Source organism: Salvelinus fontinalis, chromosome 20 (genome assembly GCF_029448725.1).
Source record: "Salvelinus fontinalis isolate EN_2023a chromosome 20, ASM2944872v1, whole genome shotgun sequence".
In the NCBI taxonomy this organism is placed as follows: Eukaryota; Metazoa; Chordata; class Actinopteri; order Salmoniformes; family Salmonidae; genus Salvelinus; species Salvelinus fontinalis.
The window spans coordinates 8,439,556-8,452,080 of NC_074684.1; the positions used below are offsets into that span (position 1 = coordinate 8,439,556).

At 42.5% G+C, this 12,525-nt stretch overlaps 1 protein-coding gene across 3 annotated transcripts in view; it reads left to right on the plus strand.

The window, feature by feature from the left end:
• snap25a (synaptosome associated protein 25a) overlaps window positions 1-12,525 on the plus strand; it is a 54,084-nt gene continuing 41,559 nt past the window's right edge. Inside the window, exon 1 of one of the 3 annotated variants that reach the window (XM_055872277.1) lies at window positions 1-568. The gene's annotated coding sequence lies outside the window, so the exon portion shown is untranslated. Of the gene's footprint in view, window positions 569-5,897; window positions 5,948-12,525 lie in introns of those variants that run through there. The other 2 variants (XM_055872276.1, XM_055872278.1) reach the window with 2 other exon arrangements.

Genomic DNA, 12,525 nt, shown 5'->3' on the forward strand with positions numbered 1-12,525 from the left:
GAGCATTCAAAAGATGGTGCTGTTATTGTGTGACTGCAGTTTGCTTCAATAGGACTAAATCACATGCTTAGTGGATGCTCAAGAACATCATCCTGTCAAGCATGTGTACATCTATTATGTTATCTACTTCTCACGATAAAGCCACAAAAGTAATACTAAACAATACTGGTTTTGATGGAGAAAATGTCTAGACTCCACGGCTGAGATGTGACACCATGATTCGACACTGTAAACGCATTCACATGCTTTTGGTTGCCTAAAAATACATGGCGATTTCTATTGAGCCGTTACCGGTGCACATGCAGCTTCCCATTACCGACCCCGCAGAAGTGCTGATATTTTTTGACAGATATCGATTCAAAGCTGCTGACGTCAAAAGCATCCTCCATCTTTTACGATTGCAGAGATGCTGATTTTCATTGAAGAAGAACTGAGGAGGTATCAACCACGCGCGCACTGCCTTTGTGACAATCCAGTCCATGCAGAACTGGGGTGATATCTGTTAGTTGTTGAAATTTGCGGACATTTCCTCCTCGTGCTGACTGCAAGCCACCGACCACGGGCACAGGTAGGAGAAAAGTATACAATTCTCTATTCTGTTATATCGCAAAGGATTTATTTTAGTTTTCATCCCCACAATACACTTTTACTACAGAATGAAGCATTAGGTTTTGAATTGTGAAGCCGTGTTCGACTGAGTACATCGAGGATGGGTTTTTATTGTTAAACCCGGTATGATAACAGCACTTGATTAACAAACTTTTTTTCGTTGCCTTTGTGTTTAATATTGCCTATTTATCCGTTCTAGGCTGTGTGTACAGTTATTAGAAAGAGGTAAACGCGGCACGCCTTTCGAATTACATGACCACTGTGCTTTGCGTGTAAAATCTACACGCGTAGTCAATTGTTGAAAATGAAGGATGTTGTGTGTGCTAATGTGTAAGGTGTGGGCGTTTTCTGTGTTTCAGAACCTTGGACAACGACATCTTCGCTGTTCTCTCTCTCTCTCAATTTCAATTTAACGGCTTTATTGGCATGGGAAATATATGTTAACTTTGCCAAAGCAAGTGAACTAGAAAATAAACAACAGTGAAATAAACAATCAAATTAACAGTAAACTCTCTCTGTCTCTCTCTCTCTCTCTCTCTCTCTAGGAAAATAAACAGACGAACACGCACTAGAAAGTTAACAGAGTTGGGGAGAAACACATCCTAGGGGGTGAAAGACGGGGTCCTTGATTGATTTAGGGATGGTCATTAGGCTGTAGTAAAGTGCACCATGCATAGTATCTTGATGGATGGTGGAGACTGTCAAACTTCATGAATGTGCCACTGTTGTGCACGTCTGTCCATAGTTTGTTGTGTCAAAATGGCCACATCCCTACCATGCCATGCTGCAGACTGGTCTCAGAGCATTTCATATTATTCTGTATGTAAATCCGAGAAACTCCATTTCGTATGATATGTTATGAATTACAATTCGTATTATATGTTACTAATTTGCAGTGGAGTAAAGTACTTAAGTAAAAATACTTTAAAGTACTACATATGTTGTTTTTTTGGATATCTGTACTTTACTTTACTATTTATATGTTTGACTACTTTAACTTTAACTTCACTATATTCCTAATGAAAATAATGTATTTATTATCTCCATACATTTCCCTGAAACCTAAAAGTACTCATTACATTTTGAATGCTTAGCAGGACAGGAAAATGGTCCAATTCAGGCACTTATCAAGAGAACATCCCTGGTCATCCCTACTGCCTCTGGTCTGGTGGACTTACTAAACACAAATGCTTTTTTTTGTAAATTATGTCTGCGTGTTGGAGTGTGCCCCTGGCTATCAGTAAATAACAAAAACAAAAAATTCTGGTTTGCCTAATGTAAGCAATTTGAAATTATTTTTACTTTTGATACTTAAGTATATTTAAAACCAAATACTTTTAGACTTTTACTCAAGTAGTATTTTACTGGGGGACTTTCACTTTTACTTGAGTAATTTTCTATTAAGGCATCTTTACTTTTACTCAAGTATGACAATTAGGTACTTTTTCCAACACTGTTAATTAGTAAAATGTACAATATGTTACAAATTTTGCAAATGTGCTATAACTTACGAATTTGCAAAATGTATGATATGTTACGAATCCTATCTTGGTGGCTAACATTAGCTAGCTGGCTAATGTTAGCCAGGCTAGGGGTTTGGGTTAGGGGTTAGGGTTAAGTTTCGGGTTAAAGGGTTAAGGTTAGGGTTGGAGAAGGGTTATCTCAAAGGGTTAAGGTTAGGGCTAGGGGCAGAGTTAGATAAAATGGTTAAGGTTAGGGCTTGGGGAAGGGATAGCTAACATGCTAAGTAGTTGCAAAGTAGCTAAAAAGTAGTAAGTAGTTGAAAAGTTGCTATACGAAATTTGCATTATACCCCAACCCATCCACCCCGACCAACAACCTTACTTTCGTTTTTTGCCTTAAGTAACCATCTGTCTTATGTAACCATACCAAATGTAACATATCATACTAATTTGAGTGTCACGGATTTACATCTACTATGTTACGTCTAGTATATGAGACCAGGCTGCATATTTAGGTGGTGAGGCATAATTACCGTTTGTGTCTAGATGGGCGGAGGCTGGAGGCGAGAAGAGCATGGGAGGACGGTGGTGAAACCTGCACTATGACATCCTATAGGTTTCACTATGACATCCTATAGCACCCATTCATCCACGCCATATCATACATCTATGCTGGTCTATCAATGCACGTCCCCTACAACAGACCACAGATGAGCATGAGATCCTTAGATCGTCGACAGCACGAAGCATGTGGTGGAATTGGCAAAAATGCAGTTATTGCTCACTGGCTTTTCTTCATCATGGTTCAAAGGAAAGTTGTTGCTTGATGACCAGACATGTTTGGGCAAATGAATTATGTAGGTCAGGTGATCATCTTCACACGTCGGACCTGGTAATACTGTCTCATAAATGTCTGATAATGCTTTTAGATTTCCGTGCTGGACCACTGTCGCATCTCCCCTGTCACTGCTCGAGCGTTTTCAGTCTCTTGCTATAACATCAGAGAGAAACCGATAGAGAGACAGAGAGCATCAAAATGGAGAAGCTAGTAGCAGGCCTTTAGTTATGCTAGAAATCCGTCATCGAAAGGGTTGTTGAGAGGGCCCCGTGTTAAACTGACAAAGAAAAGGACACGCTCTTGGTTGGCACGGCTGCTACACTATACCATATTGCATCATGCAGCTTCCATCGCTTTGCGTGGGCGGCGCTATAGGGGTTGTTCACCGAGTAAAAACGGACTCATATACCATCCCCAGTGGTTGATTGTTTCCCGGCACAGCCTATTGTTAATCTATATAGCTGTGCTCTGTCTGTGTCTGGTCTACTGAGCTGACATTTCTAGAATCAAACCAATGCCTCGGAGATCAATGATTTTTAAAGATTCGTTCAACTGTGCATTGTGTGCGTGTTTGTGTTTGCAGCTATCCCTGTTTTTTTCTGAGTATATACCCTCCAGATATAAGTAGTTGACTGCAGACAGGATTTAATTTCCCCCTAAACAACTATAGGCCTACTGAAATTGACATTTGGCCAAGAAGTGACTTGGCAGTAAATTGATTTCAGAACATTTTACTTATATTACAATCTATATGATTACAGCCTTGGATTAATTAATTAAAGCTACAATCAGCAGTTGAAACAATAACAAAACCTGGCCCCGCCCCTGTTTCGGTAAAAAGATGAGGGTTGGGCTGGAGAAATGTAACCACTCTCAAATTCATAGACAGAGCTATAGATGCAATGACTGACGATCCATCAAATCAGAATTATAGTTTTAACCGTTTGTCTATATTTACTTTGTTTACATATTGTGGAATTAAACAAGCTCGTATTTTGGGTTTTGATGGGGCACGACAGTTGAACTAAGCTCACGAGGCATTTATAAGTTATATTATTCAAGAATCAATGCGTACAGATCATTAATATCGAGTACAAAAATGGATGTAGCGACTGCAGATTGTCTGTTTAGGTTTTTTGCCAAACATACCCACAAAAACATGCCCCACTCATACTGATTACTAATGATGCTTGTCAATTGAAAGAGCCATGGCACCATAACATGCAGAATATGACATGCATTTGAGAGCCTGGGGGAAGCTGGAAAGCATTAAAGAAAAAGCCTGAATAATCGTGAATTGTACTCTGCTTTTTAATTGGATATAAGAATAACTTTTTTTAATCTCTCTGACAAATAAAATAGTCATCATGGCCTCCAGGTGCGCAGCAGAGCTTTTGTCAGAGGGACTGTGTGTGATGGTATCTCCATAATGAGATCTGTGTTGGTGCTGTTCTGACCAGCGGAGACCAGTGGATCGGAGGCTATTCTGAGTTCATGGCCCTGGAAAAGGGCCGTAGATTTGTGTTTGTTTTTATTAGGGATCCCGATTGTACCCCAGGTAGAGGGGTACAATGGGTTACAAATGCACCAAAGTATCCACATTACATATAAAACAAAAGATAAAACAGTCAACTATGTTTGTACTGAACGAGCTAAAGATAAAACAGGACGTCATATGTGGAAATTCTTACACAGGGACACTAAGTCAATCTTAAATTAATCATTGTTTATTTGTCAGCGCGCTGGGAGAGGTTCCAACCAACTCAATGCACCATGAAACACATGTTAGTCAGGAGCTCTTACTGGGCAGTCCATGAAGTTGTCTTATATACGGCTATACACAGACAAGTTATATTTGCATGATTTAGCATAGTTCATTAATCATTACCGTTTTGTTTCATTCATGTGACCGACCAATACTGGTTCATAACATGTGACAGACCAATATCTCACGAGGCTTCTCCTCTCTAAGCTGAGACCTTGAAGCTGAGATATCTTTTGTTCGTTCTCAAAACAAGGTCTGGGCGTACTGCCAAATTGCAGATACGGATAAGTGAGGATTCGTTAAATCAGTCACTGGCATGAACACAGAAATCGGTTAATAGAACAGTACGTGAATAGAACACAGAAATTAGTTATAAGAAAAGCACAAACATAAAAATTCCATTACAATCCCTACGTCACCACATATCCACAACACAACATTTTCAATACCACCATACAACAATATCACAATGCGTGCTTATGCATGTGTCTGTACCTTTGTGTGTGTCTCTTTACAGTCCCTGTTGTTCCATAAGGTGTATTTTACCTGCTTTTTAAATCTGATTCTACTGCTTGCATCAGTTACCTAATGTGGAATAGAGTTCCATGTAGTCATGGCTCTATGTAGTACAGTGTGCCACCCATAGTCAGTTCTGGACTTGGGGACTGGGAAGAGACCTCTTGTGGCAAGTCTTGTGGGGTATGCACAAGCTCGGTACATTCAGCTTGTCAGCAACTCTTACAAAAACAAGTGATGATGAAGTCAATCTTTCATCCACTTTGAGCCATAAGAGATTGACCTGCATGTCATTAATGTTAGCTATCCGTGTACTTTTAAGGGCCAGCCATGCTGCCCTGTTCTGAGCCAACTGCAATTTTCCCAAGTCCCTCTTTGTGGCACCTGACCACACTACTGAACAGTAGACTAGGTGCGACAAAACAAGGACCTGCCTTGTTGATAGTGTTGTTTTAAGAAGGGCAGAGCAGAGCTTTATTATGGACAGACTTCTCCCCATCTTAGCTACTGTAGATTTGTTTTTTTGGAAGTACTATCTATCTGCTCGATGTTGGACCTTCTCCAAATCATAGAGCACCTCTATCATAAAAGCTTTGTCGTAAATAATATTTGTTATGTAGCACTTCTATAATAAAAGCGTTGTTGTAAAGAATGTTTCCTATTATAGACTTAATTAAAGGTCTATCTCTGTTTTGCAGCAATACAGTGGTCAGTGATGACAAGACACGTTGTTTGAACAGGCCTGCAAGTTAGAAGGTATGCCGGCGACTGCAACAGTAATAAGTGTCGCGTTGCGTGCTGTTACCACGCCGATATCATCTTCCAAGTCAGTTGTATGATGGAAGGATTCGTCTGTGTTGAGTTACGAGGCATACTGTAGGACTGGCTGAATTCTCCCTGGTCTGGACTGAAGCACCGGCCATTTAATTACCATCTAATCCCTTCTCAAATGAACCACGTTCACCTAATCATCTGCTCTAGTCAACATGAACGTGCTTGATCCGTTCACCGTTACATGTACTACAGTGAGCTCAGGTGCCTGACAATAGACTGGATAGACATAAGTATTCTGTTGACTCTGGGCTGCATTTGACACGATTGCAGTATCCAATGGAGTGTGACGAGGTTCTGTGGTGATGTTTTTGCTCTACCTTTGTCGATCTGTGGCAGGGTCATTTACGATGGGTTAGTGCAGACACTGAGGGTTTCTGGGTATATTACGTGAGGCATATTCTGTTGTGCAACCAACTCAGTGGCCCTGAGATTGGAAGGTTGGGAGTTTGATCCCCAGCTGAGTCATACCAAAGACAAAAAAATGGGACCTGATGTGTTACGGAGATTAGTGTCCTATCCAGGGGATGGCCTGTACATCGAGCTGCCTCAAGCTACAGAAACAGGATATAGGCTCCTGCTCCCATGAGCTGTTGCAAGCCAAGGATTGTGCAAAGCAATTTACTTTATCCGGGCTTGTGTATACTGTTCCTAACATATGAATTCACAGCAAATGAGTAATGGCCCTTTGTATGCCACCAATTACAATATTGGATATTGCTCTCTCTCTCGCACGCACGTGCAAACACACACACACACACATAGAAGTATACGCTCGTACTGTACAATATAGCACATTTGATTTGCCCGAGAGATGTTGTTTTGATCTAATTGGTGTATGTGTGTTCATCGTATAGCCGAGGCAGTGATATGGTAATGATACAGACGTTGGTTCACTGAGCTAAAGCTTCATGGGAATATAGAGAATGTCAGTTAGTGTCAATTGTAAGTAACACGCTTACATTTCCTGCTTGGCAAATCAGTTCAATGCTTATTTGTCTTGACTGGACTTACGCGCATAATGAGTTCATTTCCTCTCAGTCTGAAGTCGTACACATGCACCACTGGGTTGAAGTCTTTTTCTTGGGGGATTATACACATCTAACTCAGTTTTGTGTGCTGCTGGTGGATACTACGGGTAATAGTATCTTATAACATGCTTATTACATGTAATAACACCTATTCATGTTCATATTTGACCAAGTTGAAATGTAATCATGAGGGATCAGACAGAAGAAGAAGAAGAAGGATCTATGGTGAATAGTAGTGCACTCTTAAAATATCCTATATTTAATTGTATGAGTGCACTACAGAGACTACAGAGGCTACGTAATTTCTGACGTAGCCATTATTCTTAGATATTGTGAGTAAGGGTCTTGTCAGAATGTGTTTCTTGGCCCGGGGGCCCACTAATTGCTTTTTAATGTCTTTGTCTTCAATGCTCGGGGCGGCAGGTAGCCTAGTGGTTAGAGCGTTGGACTAGTAAACGAAAGGTTGCAAGATTGAATCCCCGAGCTGACAAGGTAAACATCTGTCGTTCTGCCCCTGAACAAGGCAGTTAACCCACTGTTCCTAGGCTGTCATTGAAAATAAGAATTTGTTCTTAACTGACTTGCCTAGTGAAATAAAGGTACATTTTAAAAATGACTCCTCAAATATTTAACAGCCTCTAACGTTGTCACTTAAGTGGCTTGGCTACTGAGGCTGCAGTCCCTGGACTACGGAGAAATGGAACTTTTTGTCCAAAATGGCAACCTATTCGCTATATAGTGCACGAGGGCCCATCAGCCTCTGGTCAAAAGTAGTAAAGTATGTAGGGAATAGGGTGCCATTTGGGACACAGATTCAATTATGCCATGAATCAGTCAAATAAGCCATGAGTGTGTTCACAGAATTGGAACATCTATGGAATTGAAACATCAACTTGTGTAAATGGAACATTGTGGGGAAGGAAGCTGAATAGGCTGCATTACAGTGCACAAACATGTTCCAGAGCAAAGCGGTGACAACAGCGATAAGGGAACCCATCAATATTGGTTAAGACAAAATGCTTTAAGTGCCTATTACCACCAACATCAGTAAACCATCAGTAATTGTATCTGGCATTCCTTTTCAGGGATGGGGTGCCTCAATTTGCCCCTTGCGATTGAATTCCATCAAATATCACGACATTGAAAGAAACATCTGCTGCAGGTTTCGGAGTGCCTTTGCATCTCGACCCGGTTTTATTGTCTCAGTCCCATAAAAACTGGAAGGTCATGCTTTTAATTCAAAACAGGCTGCCAACCCGTCTCATAACAAGCTGTTGTGTGTTTCCTCCCGCCACTCCCATACTCCTCGTCCCTTCTTCTCTCCCTCTCTCCCCACAGCCCCTTCCCCTCTCTCCTCCTGCCCACTGCCACCCCCTGCGGCTGCCGCTCCTTGTCGTGTTTGGCTTGTCACTTGTCATATTTCCCAGGCCCTCTGGGTCCAGCGTGTCTGCTTTAATGGCCTCTGTGTTAATAAATGTGTCCTGGGGCTCCCCCAGGAGGAAGGGAGAGAGCCAGCCCAGCCGTTGTCTCCCTACGCAAGGAGACCGCAGAGGTGACTGTCTGCCACTGTCAGAGGGGAGCTAGGGCTTCTGCTCAGCTCCCCTATGCTCTGTATTGATGGGGTAAGCGCTGATGCCAGACCTGGGTTCAAATGGTCATTGTTTTCTTTCAAATGCTGAAAGCATTTAATTGAGCCTGTCTGATGGGAGCCTGTCATTTTGGGACTATTCCATTGGTTGTATTGCTTCAGGCACCGCAGGCTCAATCAAGTACATCTAAAGTGAAAGAAAACAAATACTATTTGAACCCAGATGAGATCACCAGTGAAGGAGCCTGTATGCACTGCTGATCCTGGATCTTTCTCCTGTTCCTAAGCAGCAGACCCTAGTACACTTGTAACAGGTGGGAGGGACAAGGAGGGGTGATGTACGTTAGAAGCTACTGTAAAGCCTACTTACAAGCTCTACGCAGACGCGAGATTCTGAGTTTTGCAATGTCGTTTTTCATCACAAAAGGGGCGGCCCCTTGTAACAGGCCCTGACATTCAACTTACTTTTTGACTACGTGAAAAGGTAGACATCCAATATCATTCCTTCCGCAGCCATAGAGGCAGTGTTGTCACTTGGTTCCTTGATCTGATCTATAGGCTATTCATCAAAGTAGAATATTTTGCATTGATAACCAAATATATTCTCAGACACTGTTCAAACCATAAACCAAACAACAAGAATCCACCCAAAAATGTATTTTGTTTAGAAATAATAACTAGTGATTACAGGCTATTGTGAAATGGTAGAACCTGCTGTAGCCAACTAGCTAACCATGTACTTTTCTCTCAGTGACCAAAACATGATGACGTTCTATTTTTAGCTGAAATTAAAACAGATTGTTGTGAGGAATGGCACTATGGAGGGTATATTGATGTGTAAAGGGTGTTGTTATGGTGGATACTGTGTGTGGTAAAAGATTGAGCAAAGACAGACTAATTGGAGGAATAAGACAAAATGGCAGCCGCTGCAGACAAACGGTTATTGTGAGCATGCAAACATACACACGCGTACGCACGCACGCTCGCACACACACACACACACACACACACGCGCACAGAGACAAAGAGCTATTCTCTCTTTAACTGTTGAAGCAGAACACTGATTTGGTCTATTATCAGAACAGACCACGAGCCAGTTTGTCTGCAAGGTTAGGAAATGCCAGTTTAAACTGAACATTTGTCTGGTCTGAGTGCTTGAGTCTGCCACATAGCTGCTGCCTACTGAATGAATGACAGAGATCAGGGAATGGCACGGAATGCATCCCTGAGGAATGTGAAGCACCTCCATGGTATTCTCATCCCTTCGTCCATTTGGATGTGTTCGTGACTGGGTAGCAGCATGCAGGGGTTTTATTTGATGAATACAGGTACAGCCGTTTTAGGTTTTCCAGGCCAGATCATTTGCAGGCACACGGGCGAAAGACAGCCGACGGGGAAGAGGTGATGGTGTGAAGAGTGTTCTATAAACACTCTGTGATTGGACAAGGCATGAAAAATTACAACCTCAAAAGGGAACGTGTGGGTAATGCGAATGAAGGCATCTCCATATTTTTCATTCAAGGACCTGCAGTGATTATAGCCCGCTGACTGTAGCTCAGCTGTACATTCTTTAAAGGGTGCCTTTTATATCAAATCGAAATCAAATCAAATTTTATTTGTCACATGCATCGAATACAACAGGTGTAGACCTTACAGTGAAAGGGTTACTTACAAGCCCTTAACCAACAATGCAGTTTTTAGAAAAATAAGAAATAAAGTAACAAATAATTAAAGAGCAGCAGTAAATCAGTAGTAACAATAGCGAGACCATATACGTGGGGTACCGGTACAGAGTCAATGTGCGGGGGCACCGGTTAGTTGAGGTAATTGAGGTAATATGTACATGTAGGTAGAGTTAATAAAGTGACTATGCATAGATAATAAACATAGAGTAGCAGCAGCGTAAAAGCGAGGGTGGGGGGGGGCAATGCAAATAGTCTGGGTAGCCATTTAATTAGATGTTCAGGAGTCTTATGGCTTGGGGGTAGAAGCTGTTTAGAAGCCTCTTGGACCTAGACTTGGCGCTTGCCGTGTGGTAGCAAAGAGAACAGTCTATGACTAGGGAGGCTGGAGCCTTTGACAATTTTTAGGCCCTTCCTCTGACACCGCCTGGTATAGAGGTCCTGGATGGCAGGAAGCTTGGCCCCAGTGATGGTACTGGGCCGTACTCACTAACCTTTGTAGTGCTTTGTGGTCAGAGGCTGAGCAGTTGCTATACCAGACAGTGATGCAACCAGTCAGGATGCTCTCGATGGTGCAGCTGTAGAACCTTTTGAGGATCTGAGGACCCATGCCAAGTATTTTCATTCTCCTGAGTGGGAATAGCTTTTGTCGTGCCCTTTTCACGACTGTCTTGGTGTGCTTGGACCATGTTAGTTTGTTGGGGATGTGGACACCAAGGAACTTGAAACTCTCAACCTGCTCCACTACAGTCCCATTGATGAGAATGGGACTGTAGTCCACAATCATCTCATTTGTCTTGATCATGTTGAGGGAGAGGTTGTTGTCCTGGCACCACACAGCCAGGCCTCTGACATCCTCCCTATAGGCTGTCTCGTCGTTATCAGTGATCAGGCTGATAATGGCTGATCAGGCTGATGACTGTTGTGTCATCAGCAAACTGAATGATGGTGTTGGAGTCGTGCCTGGCCATGCAGTCATGAGTGAACAGGGAGTACAGGAGGGGACTGAGCACAGACCCCTGAGGCTCCCCCGGTGTTGAGGATCAGCGTGGCGGATGTGTTGTTACCTACCCTTACCACCTGGGGCGGCCCGGCAGGAAGTCCAGGATCCAGTTGCAGAGGGAGGTGTTTAGTCCCAGGGTCCTTAGCTTAGTGATGAGCTTTGAGGGCACTATAGTGTTGAACACTGAGCAGTAGTCAATGAATAGTATTCTCACATAGGTGTTCCTTTTGACCAGTTGTGAAAGGGCAGTGTAGAGTGCAATAGAGATTGCATCATCTGTGGATCTGTTGGGGCGGTATGCAAATTGAGTGGGTTTCTGGGATAATGGTGTTGATGTGAGCCAAGAACAGCCTTTCAAAGCACTTCATTGCTACAGACGTGAGTGCTACGGGTCAGTAGTTATTTAGGCAGGTTACCACCTTAGTGTTCTTGGGCACAGGGACTGTAGTGGTCTGCTTGAAACATGTTGGTATTACAGACTCAGACAGGGAGAGGTTGAAAATGTCAGTAAAGACACTTGGTCAGCGCATACACGGAGTATACATCCTGGTAATCTGTCTGGCCCTGCGGCCTTGTGAATGTTGACCTATTTAAAGGTCTTACTCACATCGGCTACGGAGAGCGTGATCACACAGTCATCCGGAACAGCTGATGCTCTCATACATGTTTAAAAATATATATATTTAAAAAATAAACATGGGGCCGACAGAGATGGTCACTTTGCTTTGAGTCCTTAGGAAACGATGCAGTATTTCGTTTTTTATGTATTATTTCTTACATTGTTACCCCAGGAAATCTTAAGTCTTATTACAAACAGCCGGGAAGAACTATTGGATATAAGAGCGACTGTAACGCTCGTCTTTATGTGGAAGAGAGGAGGACCAAGGCGCAGCGTGGTGAATGTTCATGATGTTGAATTTTAATGAATTATCCAACAAAACAGAACACTGACAAAATACAAAATACAAAATAACAAAACGACGTGAACAGACCTGAACTTGAGAACATAAAACATGAACGCACGAACAGGAACAAACGAACGAACGAACGGAACGAAACAGTACCGTGTGACGAACAAACACAGACACAGCAACAATCACCCACAAACAAACAGTGAGAACAGCCTACCTTAATATGGTTCTCAATCAGAGGAAACGTAAAACACCTGCCCCTGATTGAAAACCATATCAGGCTAGTTG